Below are 13,755 nucleotides of genomic sequence, written 5' to 3' on the forward strand. Positions count from 1 at the left end.
TTTTGGCCGCCAAATCCTACTTTCAACGCACAAAAGAATGGACAAGTAGAACTCGCCAGGCGCGAAGGTCGATTATTTCTTATTTTAAATACCGCTGTCAACCAGAAAATACAAAAAAATTTTCGTGTCATAGGCACTTTAAAAAGAGAGCAGGTTAGCTGACCTGTGTCGCAGTTCTTTCCTGTAAAACCTGCTTTACAACTGCACAGGTAACTCCCAGGAATATTAGAACATTTAGCGCCGTTTTCGCAAGGAGATCCAGCACATTCGTCAATATCTAAAGAAAATAGTGCAAATTAATATAACTTTTCTTGCGTGAAATAAAAAGTGCCTCTTCCCATTTTTTTTGATGTGTTCTCTCTATATATATCTTAAAAACAATCCAGGACACTTACTTATTACGTTTCCAAATGCAAAATTAATGAAATTAACTCTCTCCAGAGATACTGATAAAAGTTTGTAATTCTAAATGAATAGATAGATTGTAGAAAGGTATTAGAATTAAAAAGAGAGCAGGCTAGCTGAACTGCGTTGCAGTTCCTTCCTGTAAAACCTGCTTTACATCTGCAGAGGTAACTCCCGGGAATATTAAGACATGTAGCACCGTTTTTACACGGAGATCCAGCACACTCGTTAATATCTAAATAAAAAAGGATAAATTAATCTAACTTTTCTTGCTTAAAGTTTAAAGTATCTCTTTTTATGTTGTAATTATTTATCTGTTATTTTTTTGCGGTAGAATAAAGTACAGGGAAATCACAAAGATATCTAGAAGGGGATGAAAATTGATGAACAATAATAATTGTACTCAATTAAATATTATTAAAAGGAATTTAAGGCAACGAACTGTAAAATGAAACGAAGCGCTTCTTAGGAAAGACGATATCTTGGTGATGAAATTATTAAAAAAAATTCAAATGAAGGCAAGATGAAAATAACTGTTCCTAATGGAATTTCTAAGTCTAACAAAGCTCACCAATTTGACAATTTCGTCCAGTATATCCGGATTTACACTTGCATCGATAACTTCCTAGAAGATTTTGACACAAGGCATCGTTTTGACACGGAGATGCAGTACACTCGTCTATATCTGTGTATAGAATAAGAAACCAGATAAGAAACCATTAATTTTAGATAAAGACAACGGACTTTCTAGTTGCAGAGATTTCAGACAACAATTCAAGTCTTCTTATCGATTTTTCTACAAGGAGCACACAGCGCTTTATCAGGGCTCACATATTTATCATTTTAGAACCGTCCAATCAATACAAGATGACAGAAACACAACTTTTAATTGCGCTTTTTTAGAATATGATCCAGTGAGAGGAATGAACCCCATCTATGGTACCAAACGATGATTTTTAATTTTACAAGGCAGCTTACCTGTCTCACAGTTCCTGTCTGCATAGCCACGTTGACACGCGCATTGGTAGCTTCCAGCAGTATTTTGACAAGTTGCACCGTTCTTACAAGGAAATTTAGCACACTCATTGATATCTAGATAGCAAATTTAAAGTCAATATAACCTCAACCGCAATGATATTTAAAACCAACTTTTAAAACCAACCAACTTCCGTTTTCATTCTCAACTGGATAAGACTACCAGAAATAAAACTGGTCATGATCCTTGTTTGGATGCAAGGAGAAAGACATATCGTCTTGAAATCCAACAGTTACCTCACGTTAGACTTGTAGTATCCTTATTGCTTTTTTTTTTCAAAACAATCCAGAACACTTATTAAATACGGTTCCAAATGCAGAATTATTGAAATTAACTCCTTCCAGTGATATTGCAAATAGTTAAGAATTCTAAATAGAAAGATTGTAGAAAGATAGTGGAATTATAAAGAGAACAGGCTAGCTGACCTGTGTCGCAGTTCCTTCCTGTAAAACCTGCTTTACAACTGCACAAATAACTCTCGGGAATATTTTGACATGTGGCGTAACAATAAATAACCATTTTGGTGAAGTTCACCTTTTCCGCAGTCTCTGCCTGTAAATCCGGGTTTACAATTACATTTGTGACTTCCGGGAATATTTTGACAAGTAGCACCGTTTTTGCATGGAGATCCAACACATTCATCGATATCTAAAGACGAAATCACAACTGAGTAACAATGCGAATAATGATAATGATAATAATACTAATTATAATAGTAACAATAATAATGATTAAGTGACATCGGGAATAATAATAATGACTTGATGAGGGAACTTAACTTGCCAAAACTGTTTTCTGTGGCGCCCTCAATCTAGACCTTGGTTGTTAAAAGTAACAATTGTAATAGTATGAAAATGTGATGTGGTATTCAGTAAAGAGTATATCGGAAAATACACGTAAATGAAGAATGATAATGGTACTCAATTAAATATTCTTAAACAGTATTTGGGTGAGCGAACTTCAAAATGTAAGGAAGTGCTTCTCAGGAAAGGCGATATCTTGGTAATGAAATGATTAAACAATTGAAATGAAGGCAAGATGAAAGTGACTGTTCCTAATGAAATTTTGATGACTAACAAAGCTCACCAGTTTGACAGTTTCGTCCAGTATATCCGGATTTACACTTGCATCGGTAACTTCCAGGAATATTTTGACAAGTAGCACCGTTCTTACAAGGGGATTTTGCACACTCATTGATGTCTAAATAAAAAATTAAAAAGTCAAAAGAACTTTAACCGCGGTAATATTTAAAACCACCATTTCCTTTCGCTTATTAAATACGTTTCCAAATTCAAAATTTATTAAATAAAATCCCCTCAGAGATACGAAACGTTCACAGATAGATAGATTGTAGAAAGGTGTTGGAATTGAAAAAAATAGCGAGTTAACTAACCTGAGTTGCAGTTTTTCCCAGTAAAACCTGCTTCACAAATGCACAGGTAACTCCCGGGAATATTTGAACATTTAGCGCCGTTTTTACAAGGAGATCCAGCACATTCGTCAATATCTAAAGAAAAAAGTACAAATTAATATAACTTTTCTTGCATAAAATAAAAAGTACCTTTTCCTGTATGTCATATTATATATATCTTTCTACAAACAATCCAGGACACTCGCTAATCACGTTTTCAAATGCAAAATTAATGAAATTGAATCCTTCTGGAGATATTTATAAAAGTTTGTTATTCTAAATTGCATAAAGCTCATAATTCTAAATGGATAGATAGTTTGCAAGAAAGGTATTGAAATTAAAAAGAGAGCAGAGTAGCTGACCTGTGTTACAGTTCTTTCCTGTAAAACCTGCTTTACATCTGCACAGGTAATTCCCGGGAATATTTTGACATGTAGCGCCGTTCTTACAAGGAGATCCAGCACACTCATCAATATCTAAATATGAAAGTACAAATATTTATACCTTTTCTTGTCTAAAGTTAAAAGTATCTCTTCTTATATGTCATATATTTTATTCGCAATCTTTTGCGGCAGAATTAAATAGGGGAATCACAAAAATGTCTTCTGAGGGGATGAAAGTTGATGAACAATAATAGTGGTGCCCAATTAATTATTGCTAAACGGTATTTAAGTCAACGAACTGCAAAATGCAACGAAGTGCTTCTCAGAAAAGGCGATGTATACCTCGGTAATGAAATGATTAAAAGAAATTCAAATGAAGGCAATATGAAAGTTATTGTTCCTAATGAAACTTTTAAGCCTGGAAAAATTCACCAGTTCCACAATTTCGTCCAGTATGTCCAGATTTACAGTTGCATCGGTAACCTCCCGGAAGATTTTGACACAAGGCATTGTTTTGACACGGAGATTTAGCGCACTCGTCTATATCTGTATATAGAATAAGAAACCCAATAACTAATTTCAGATAAAGATAATGGAGGACCTTCTAGTTGCAACGATACTAGAGGAACTATTCAAGACTTCTTCGCGAGTTTTCTACAAGGAACACACAGCGCTTTATCGAAGTTCACATGATTTTCATTTACGAACCGTCCAATCAATACATGATGACGTAAAGACAACTTTTAATTGCGGTTTTAGAACATGGTCCGATAAAAGAAATGTACCTCATCTATGTCGCCAAAAGATGATATATAAATTTACAAGGCAGCTTACCTGTCTCACAGTTACTGTCTGTATAGCCAGGTTTACAGACGCACTGGTAGCTTCCAGCGATATTTTGACAAGTAGCACCGTTCTTACACGGGGATTTAGCACACTCATTTATGTCTAGATAACAAAGTAGGCATCAGTATAAGTTAAACCGCAATTATATTTAAAACGGCCATTTCCTTTCGTTTGCATCCTCCAATGGATAAGACTATCAGAAGTAAAAACTTGTATAACACGAAAATATTATGGTCTTAATTTGGATGCAACGAGAGGGATTCTGCCTGCAAATCCTGATTTACAACTGCATTGGTAACTGCCGGGAACGTTTTGACATAAAGCGCCGTTTGCGCAAGGAGAACCTGTACACTCGTCCACATCTGTGTATATAATTCAAGGTTATTTTTCTATTTAATTATTAAATAGATTTTTAAGATATCGTGCGTCTGTTTTAGATCACGGATGACATCTAATTGTGAGAAACAACAAAAAAAAGGTTCAGCTATTAGTTTTTTTATTTGTTTGTATACAGAACCTCGGACACAGAATCTAGTTGTTTTATACAATAGAAAATCAACAAATTGCCATTTTTTTTGTCGTTTTCAGACATTATTTAATGTTGTAAATAACTGGTCCTTAAGGGAATGATGTAATTTAGAAGAACACGCTCCTCTTTTACCACATCCTTTTATGGCTTCGCTTAATGTCTAGAGTAGTGCTGAGAGTAGTAAGCCTCCTTTACTACTGCTGAGGTTGCAAAGTAAGTATCATTTGTGTGGCAAGTAATCTCAAAAACTGGAGCAAATGGCTCGTGGACAATAAATAACCATTTTGGTGAAGGTCACCTTATCCGCAGTCTCTGCCTGTAAATCCGGCTTTACAGTTACATTTGTAACTTCCGGAATATTTTGGCAAGTAGCATCATTTTTGGATGGGGATTCAACGCATTCATCGATATCCAACGACGAAATCACAAGTAAGTAACAACTACCAACGCAAACAATAATACTGATAATAATAATGATTAAGGACAGCGGAAATAATAATTCAGTTGGCATATGATTTTAATGATATTTATTTTCTAATAATGATTTTTAATTAGGGAACCCAACTCGCCAAAATTGTTTTCAGCGGGGCCCTCAATCTTGACCTGAAGTGGCAGCAGGAATATTATTTCCGTTGATATAATTATATTTTTTTTCTAATAATGATTTTTAATAAGGGAGCCCAACTCGCCAAAACAGTTTTCAGCGGGGCCCTCAATTTAGACCTTTGTTGTTAAAAGTAACAATTTTAATAATATGTAAATGTGATGTGGTATTCAGTAAAAGGAAATCGGGAAATACACGTAAATAAAAAATGGTAATGGTATTTAGTTGTACATTCTTAAACGGTTTTAGGTCAACGAACAGCAAAATGCAATGAAGTGCTTTTCAGGAAAGGTGATATTTTGGTAATGGAATGATTAAACAAATTCAGATGAAGGCAAGATGAAAGTTACTGTTCCTAATGAAATTTCGAAGCCTAAAACAAAGCTCACCAGTTTGACAGTTTCGTCCAGTATATCCGGATTTACACTTGCATCGGTAACTTCCAGGTAGATTTTGACAAGTAGCACCGTTCTTACAAGGGGATTTAGCACACTCATTGATATCTAGATAAAAAAATTAAAAGTCGAGATAACTTAAACGGAATCATATTTTAAACTGTTGTTCCTTTCGTTTGCATTCTCCAAAGGATAGGACTATCAGAAATAAAAACTGGTGTAACATGAAAATATGATGATCCTAATTTGGATGCAACGAGAAGGACATATCGTGTAGGAATTCAACAGCACCTTCAAGTTAAACTTTGAGCATCCATTTTTGTTTGCTCGTTTCATAAGTTTATAAAGCAATCCAGGACACTTATTAAATTTGTTTCCAAATAAAAAATAAATGAAATTAACTTCTTCGAGAGATATTGCAAAAAGTTCCTAAAAAGTTCCTAATTCTAAATGGATAGATAGATTGTAGAAAGGTATTGGAATTAAAAAGAGAACGGGTTAGCTGACCTGTGTCGCAGTTCCTTCCATTAAAACCTGCTTTACAACTGCAGAGGTAACTTCCGGGAATATTTTTACATGTGGCGCCGTTTTTACATGGAGATCCAGCACACTCGTTAATATCTAAATATGAAAGTACAAATTGCTATAACATTCTTGCCTAAAGTGCCTCTTCCTACAAGTTATAAATACTTATTTATTTTTTTTTTTTTTGCGATAGAATTAAATGTAGGGGAGTCACAAATATATCTATAAAGGGATGAAATTTGGGTTGGTTCGGAAAAGGGAGTCTCTTGAGTCCACAAACCTCTTTGACAATGTTTGCCTGCAAATCCTGATTTACAGCTGCACCGGTAACTGCCGGGAACATTTTGACACAGAGCACCGTTTTTGCAAGGAGAACTTGTGCACTCGTCCACATCTGTAAATATAATTATAGATCAGTCTTAATTTCTATTGAATCAACAGATAGATTTCAGGATGTTGTGCGTCTGTTATAGATCACGGATGAGATCTAAATGTGATTAACAACAACAAAAAAACAAGGCTAAACTATAAAGTGTTTCACCAATGCTATCACCACATTGTGACGTTTTCTTTAGTTGTTACTATACAGACCTTTGGACACAGAACCATTCATTTTCCACAATAGACAAACAAAAATTGTCTATGGTAACACCATTTATGTTAATGATATGATTAAACATTCAATAAAGGCAAAATGAAAGCTTCTGTTCCTTATGAAATTTCTAAGTCTAACAAAGCTCACCAGTTTCACAGTCTCGTCCAGTATATCCGGATTTACATTTGCATTAAGACGTAATTTACATAAAGACAATGGAGGACTTTCTACTTGCATCGATCTTAGAGTAACAGAATATGGTCTAATGAGAGAAATGAACCTCATCTCTGTCGCAAACGGTGATTATTAATTTTACAAGGCAGGTTACCTGTCTCACAGTTCCTGTCTGTATAGCCAGGTTTACAGGCGCACTGGTAGCTTCCAGCAATATTTTGGCAAGTAGCACCGTTCTTACAAGGGGCTTTAACACATTCATTGATATCTAGATAATAGATTTAAATTTAATATAACTTAAACCGCCATGATATTTAAAACTACCATTTCCTTTGATTTGCATCTCTACCATTAGAGACTATCAAAAATTAAAACTTGTGTAACATTAAAATATTGTGATCTTAATTTGGATGCACTGAGAAGGAGGTATAGTCTAAAAACTCACTTTTATGTTTAGACTTATAGCATCTTTTTTGTTCGCTTTTTTTAAAAAAATCCAGGACACATTAAATACGTTCAAAAAAACAAAATTAATGAAATTAACTCTATCCAAATATATCGCAAAAAGTTCATGATTCCAAAATGGGTAGATAGATAGCAGTAAGGTATTGGAAATAAAGAGAGCGGGCTAGCTGACCTGTGTCGCAGTTCCTTCCTGTAAAACCTACTTTACACCAGCACAGGTAACTCCCGGGGATATTTTGACATGAAGCGCCGTTTTTACAGGGATATCCAGCACACTCGTCAATATCTAGATATGCAAGCGCAAATAAATATAACATTTCTTGCATAAAGTAAAAAGTACCTCTTCCTATATGATCCTCTACAATATAATCATTTATTTGTTTTCTGATTTGTGATAGAATTAAATACAGGGGAGTCAGAAATATATCTATGAGTGGATTGTGGTTCAGTTGGTCAGAAAGTCTCTCGAGTCCACAAACCTTTTTGACAGTTTCCGCCTGCAAATCCTGATTTACAACTGCATCGATAACTGCCGGGAACATTTTGACATAGAGCACCGTTTTTGCAAGGAGAACCTGTGCACTCGTCCACATCTGTATATATAATTAGAGATCAGTTCTCTATTTAATTAACAAATGGATTCCACGATGCCGTTCGTCTGCTATAGATCACGAATGACATTTAAAGATGAGAAGCAACAACAACAAAAAAACAAGGCTCGGCCACTAAGTATGTCACCACTGTTATTACCACATTTTGACGTTTATGTTATTTCTTTCTCTACAGACCCTTGGACACAGAATCTATTTGTTTTATACAATGGAGAAGCAAAAAAATGCAATTATTTTTGTCATTTTTAGACATCATTTAATTTTGTAAATAATGGTCCTTAAGGCAATGACAAAATTGAGAAGAACACGCTCTCCCCCTCTCCTACCACATCATTTTATGGCTTCGATAAATGTCTGGAGTGGTGCTGAGAGTAGTAAGCCCCTTTTCCTATTGCTGAGGTTGCAAGGTAAGTATCATTTGTGCGGCGAGTAATCTCAAAAAATGGAGCAAATAACTCGTGGAAGATAAATAACCATTTTGGTGAAGTTCACCTTTTCCGCAGTCTCTGCCTGTAAATCCGGGTTTACAGTTACATTTGTGACTTCCGGGAGTATTTTGACAAGTAGCACCGTTTTTGCAGGGAGATCCAACACATTCATCGATATCTATAGACAAAATCACAAGTCTAAACGAGTAATCTCAAAAAATGGAGCAAATAACTCGTGGAAGATAAATAACCATTTTGGTGAAGTTCACCTTTTCCGCAGTCTCTGCCTGTAAATCCGGGTTTACAGTTACATTTGTGACTTCCGGGAATATTTTGACAAGTAGCACCATTTTTGCATGGAGATCCAACACATTCATCGATATCTGAAGAAGAAATCATAAGTTCGTAACAACGCGGATAATAATAATAATAATAATAATAATAATAACAATAATAATAATAGTAATAATAATAATAACTTATAATAAATATAACAATAATAATAATAATGATTAAGTGACAGCCGGAATAATAATTCCGTTGGCATACAATTATAATGATATTCATTTTCTAGCGATGATTTTTGAAGAGGGGTCCCAACTCGCCAAAACAAAACGTTAAAAGTAGCAATTTTAATAGTATGTAAATGTGATGTGGCATTCAGTAAAGAGTACATCGTGAAATACACGTAAATTAAAAATAATAATGGTACTCAGTTGAATATTCGAAAACGGTATTTAGGTCAACGAATTGCAAAATGCAGCGAAGTGCTTCTCAAGAAAGGCGATATCTTGGTAATGGAATGATTAAAAAATTTCAAATGAAGGCAAGATTAAAGCTACTGTTCGTAATGTAATTTTAAGCCTAACAAAGCTCACCAGTTTCACAGTTTCGTCCAGTATATCCAGATTTACACGTGCATCGGTAACATCCAGGGAGATTTTGACAAGTAGCACCGTTCTTACAAGGGGATTTAGCACACTCATTGATATCTAGATAACAAATTAAAAGTCAAAAGAACTTAAACAGCAATAATATTTTAAACTAGCATTTCCTTTCGTTTGCATTCTCCAATGGAGAAATAAAAGAAATAAAAGTGGTGTAACATGTAAATATTATGATCTTAGTCTGGATGCAACGAGAAGTACATATCGTCAAGGAATTTAACAATAACCTCACGTTAGACTTGTAGCACACTTTTTTTTTTCAAAACAATCCAGGAAACCTATTAAATACGTTTTCAAATGCAAAATTGATGAAATTATCTCCTTCCAGAGATACTGCTAGAAGTTGTTAAAAAACTTAAATGAATAGATAGATTGTAGAAAGGTAATAGAAGCAGTTCCTTACTATAAAAACCTGCTTTACAATTGCACGAATAACTCCCGGGAATATTGAAATATTAAAACATTGAGCGCCGTTTTTACGAGGAGATCAAGCACATTCGTTAACAACTAAATAAAAGAGTACAAATTAATATAACTTTTGTTGCATAAAGTAGAAAAATACCTCTTCTTATATATTATAATATATTGAATATATCTTTTTTAAAAATTAATCCAGGACACTCACTAAACAGGTCCACAAAAGCAAAAATAATGTAATTAACTCCTTCCAGAGATACTGATAAAAGTTTCATAGTCCTAAATGGATAGGTAGATTGTAGAAAGGTATTGGAATTAAAAAAGAGCAGGCCAACTGACCTGTGTTGCAGTTCCTTCCTGTAAAACCTGCTTTACAAATGCACAGGTAACTCCCAGGCAAATTTCGACATGTAGCGCCGTTTTTACAAAGAGATACAGCACACTCGTTAATATCTAAATAAAAAAGTACAAATTGATATAACTTTTCTTGCAAGGAGTTAAAAGTATTTCTTCTAATAAGTTATTGTTATTTATTTATTTTTTTGCTATAGGAGTAAATATAGGGAAATCACAAAAATGTTCTTAAGGGGATGAAGCCCATGAACAATAATAATGGTACTCACTAAATATCATCAAACAGTAATTAGGTCAACGAATTGCAAAATGCAACGAGGTGCTTCTCAGAAAAGGTGATATCTTGGTTATGAAGCGATTTTAAAAAAATTAAGTGAAGGCAAGATGAAAGTTACTGTTCCTAATGAAACTTTTATACTTAACAAAGTTCACCTTTTTCACAGTTTCTTCCAGAATACCCGGATTTACACTTGCATCGGTAACTTCCAGGAAGATTTTGACACAAGGCATCGTTTTGACACAGAGATTCAGCACACTCGTCTATATCTGTATATAGAATGAGAAACCAAATAACTAATTTCAGATAAAGGCAATGGAGGACTTTTAGTTGCAACGATATTAGAGCGCTATTCAAGACTTTGTTCCGAGTTTTCTACAAGGAGCACACAGTGCTTTGTCAAAGTTCACATGATTATCATATTAGAACTGTCCAATCAATACAAGATGATGGAAACAACATTTATTGACGCTTTTTAGAGTACAATCCAGTAAGAGAAATGAACCTCATCTATGTCGCCAAAAGATGAATATTAATTTTACAAGGCAGCTTACCTGTCTGACAGTTCCTGTCTGTATATCCAGATTTACACGTGCATCGGTAACATCCAGGGAGATTTTGACAAGTAGCACCGTTCTTACAAGGGTACTTAGCACATTCATTGATATCTAGATAACAAATTAAAAGTCAAAAGAACTTTAAACGCGATTATATTTAAAACCAACTTTTAACGGCGCTTTTTAAAGAAAAAGGTTCCAGTAGGAGAAATGAACCTCATTTATGTCGATGAGATGATCTGACTTTACAAGGCAGCTTACCTGTCGCACAGTTCCTGTCTGTATAGCCAGGTTTACACGCGCATTGGTAGCTTCCAGCAATATTTTGACAAGTAGCACCGTTCTTACAAGGGGACTTAGCACACTCATTAATATCTAGATAACAAAGTAGGCATCAATATAACTTAAACCGCAATGATATTTAGAACTACCATTGCTTTTTGTTTGCATTCTCCAATGGATTAGACTATCAGAAATTAAAACTGATGTAACATGAGAAGATTATGATCTTATTTTGGTTGCAACGAGAAGGATGTATTGCCTAGAAATTTAACAAAAACTTCACGTTAGAGTTGTAAACTCCTTTTCTTTTTTTTTCATCTTTTTTTCTAATACAATCCTGGACACTTATTAAATACGATTCCAAATGTAAAATTTATAAAATCATCTCCTTCAAGAAATGCTGCAAAAAGTTCATGTTCTTAATGGAGAGATAGGTTGTAAAAAGGTATTGGAATTAAGAAGAGAGCGGGCTAGCTGACCTGTGTCGCAGGTCCTTCCAGTAACACCTGCTTTACAACTGCACAGGTAACTCCCGGGAATATTTTGACATGTAGCGCCGTTTTTACAAGGAGATCCAGTACATTCGTCAATATCTAAATATGAAGGTACAAATTAACATATCACTTCTTTTATTAAGTCAAAAGTACCTCTTTCTATAAATTAAAATTACTTTTTAATTGTTTCTTGCGATCAAAATTAATATAGGGGAATCACAAAATATCGATAAAGGGATGAAAAATGAGTTAGTCCGAAAAAGGTAGTATCTTGAGTCCATTAACCTCTTTGACAATTTCTGCCTGCAAACCCTGATTTACAACTGCATCGGTATTTGCCGAGAACAATTTCACATAATGCCCCGTTTTTGCAAGGAGAACCTGTGCACTCGTCCACATCTGTATATAATTAGAGATCAGTTTTCTATTGAATTAAGAAATAGATTCCATATTGTCGTGCATCTGTTGTAGATTACAGTGAACATCGAAATGTGGAAACAAACAAACAAAAAAAAACAAGATTCAGCTACTAAGTGTATCACTGTTACTACCACATTGCGACGTTCCTTTTTACTTAGTACTATACAGACCATCGGACACAGAATCTATTTGTTTTATACAATAGAGAAGAAAAAACTGCAAATTTTTTTTCATCATTCCAAATATTATTTAATATTGTAATTAATCGGTCCTTAAGGCAATTACATAATTTAAAAGAACACGCCCACCCCACCACATCATTTTATGGCTTCGCCTAATGTCTAGAGCAGTACTGATAGTAGTAAGCCTCCATTCATATTGCTGAGATTGCAAAGTAAGTATCATTTGTGTGGCAAGTAATTTCAAAATAAGGAGCAAATAGCCCATGGATAATATCGTGATCTTAATTTGGATGTAACAAGAATTTCAGATCGTCTAGAAATTAGAAAGTAACTTCACGTTAGATTTGTAGCATCCTTTTTTTCCTCAAAACAATCCAGGACACTTATTAAATATGTTCCTAAATGCAAAATTAATTAAATCAACTCCTTCCAGAGATATTGCAAAAAGTTCATGATTCTAAATGGATAGATAGATTGTAGAAAGGTAGTGGAATTAAAAAGAGAGCGGACTTGCTAACCTGTGTCGCAGTTCCTTCCTGTAAAACCTGCTTTACAACTGCACAGGTATCTCCCCGGAATATTTAGACATTTAGCGCCGTTTTTACAAGGAGATCCAGCACACTCGTTAATATCTAAATATGAAGGTACAAATTAATATAAATTTTCCTGATTAAAGTAAAAAGTACCTCTTCCTATAAATTACAATATTTTACCTTATTTTGGCGATAGAATTTAATATAGGGGGATCACAAAAATATCTATTAGAGGCTACTGATAAGGTTATCTCTCGAGTCCACGAAAACTCAAACTTATTTCACAACTTTTGCCTGTAAATACTAATTCACAACTGCATTCGTAACAGCGGGGAATATTGCCATAGAGCACCGTTTTTACAAGGAGATCCAACGCACCCGTCCACATCTGTATATATAATCAGAAATCACTTTTCTTTAACACATAGTGAAGCCTTGACCATGCTCTGTTCTGTTGTAAATCACGTTAGAGAGGCTGGCACAAAGAAAAGTGGGAGGAAACATTTGACTATGTCTCGTGTTTCTCCCCATTTCCTGAGTGCTCTAGCTGCTTCCTAAGTGCTTTACAATAGAACAGTGCACAGTCGAGGCTTCTCTATTTTTTTTTTATAAGAAAGAATCCGTTAAATTCCCCACCTAGTACTTTTAAATATCGAAAAAAACTTTATTTTCAGAGAGAACAACACCGTCGTCAGCATGCTTATACTCTCCTAAAGCACGCTACAAAAAGTCAATCTGAATCGTTGTTAGAATGGTTCAAATAATCTGATTGGTTGAACAAGACTAAAGCTGTCAAAATTTTCAAAACATCAAAGTTTACAATCTGCAATAGTTTAACTGAAGTAGTTTGGCAGGTCGATTTTAACACTATTGCCTAAAGTTTTT

General features: G+C 34.5%; 1 pseudogene; it reads right to left on the reverse strand.

Moving 5' to 3' along the window:
* LOC113683277 (uncharacterized) overlaps positions 1 to 13,755 on the reverse strand; it is a 31,745-nt pseudogene that overhangs the window by 14,368 nt on the left and 3,622 nt on the right.

The sequence above is a fragment of the Pocillopora damicornis genome, chromosome 9 (genome assembly GCF_964200805.1).
Source record: "Pocillopora damicornis chromosome 9, jaPocDami1.2, whole genome shotgun sequence".
In the NCBI taxonomy this organism is placed as follows: Eukaryota; Metazoa; Cnidaria; class Anthozoa; order Scleractinia; family Pocilloporidae; genus Pocillopora; species Pocillopora damicornis.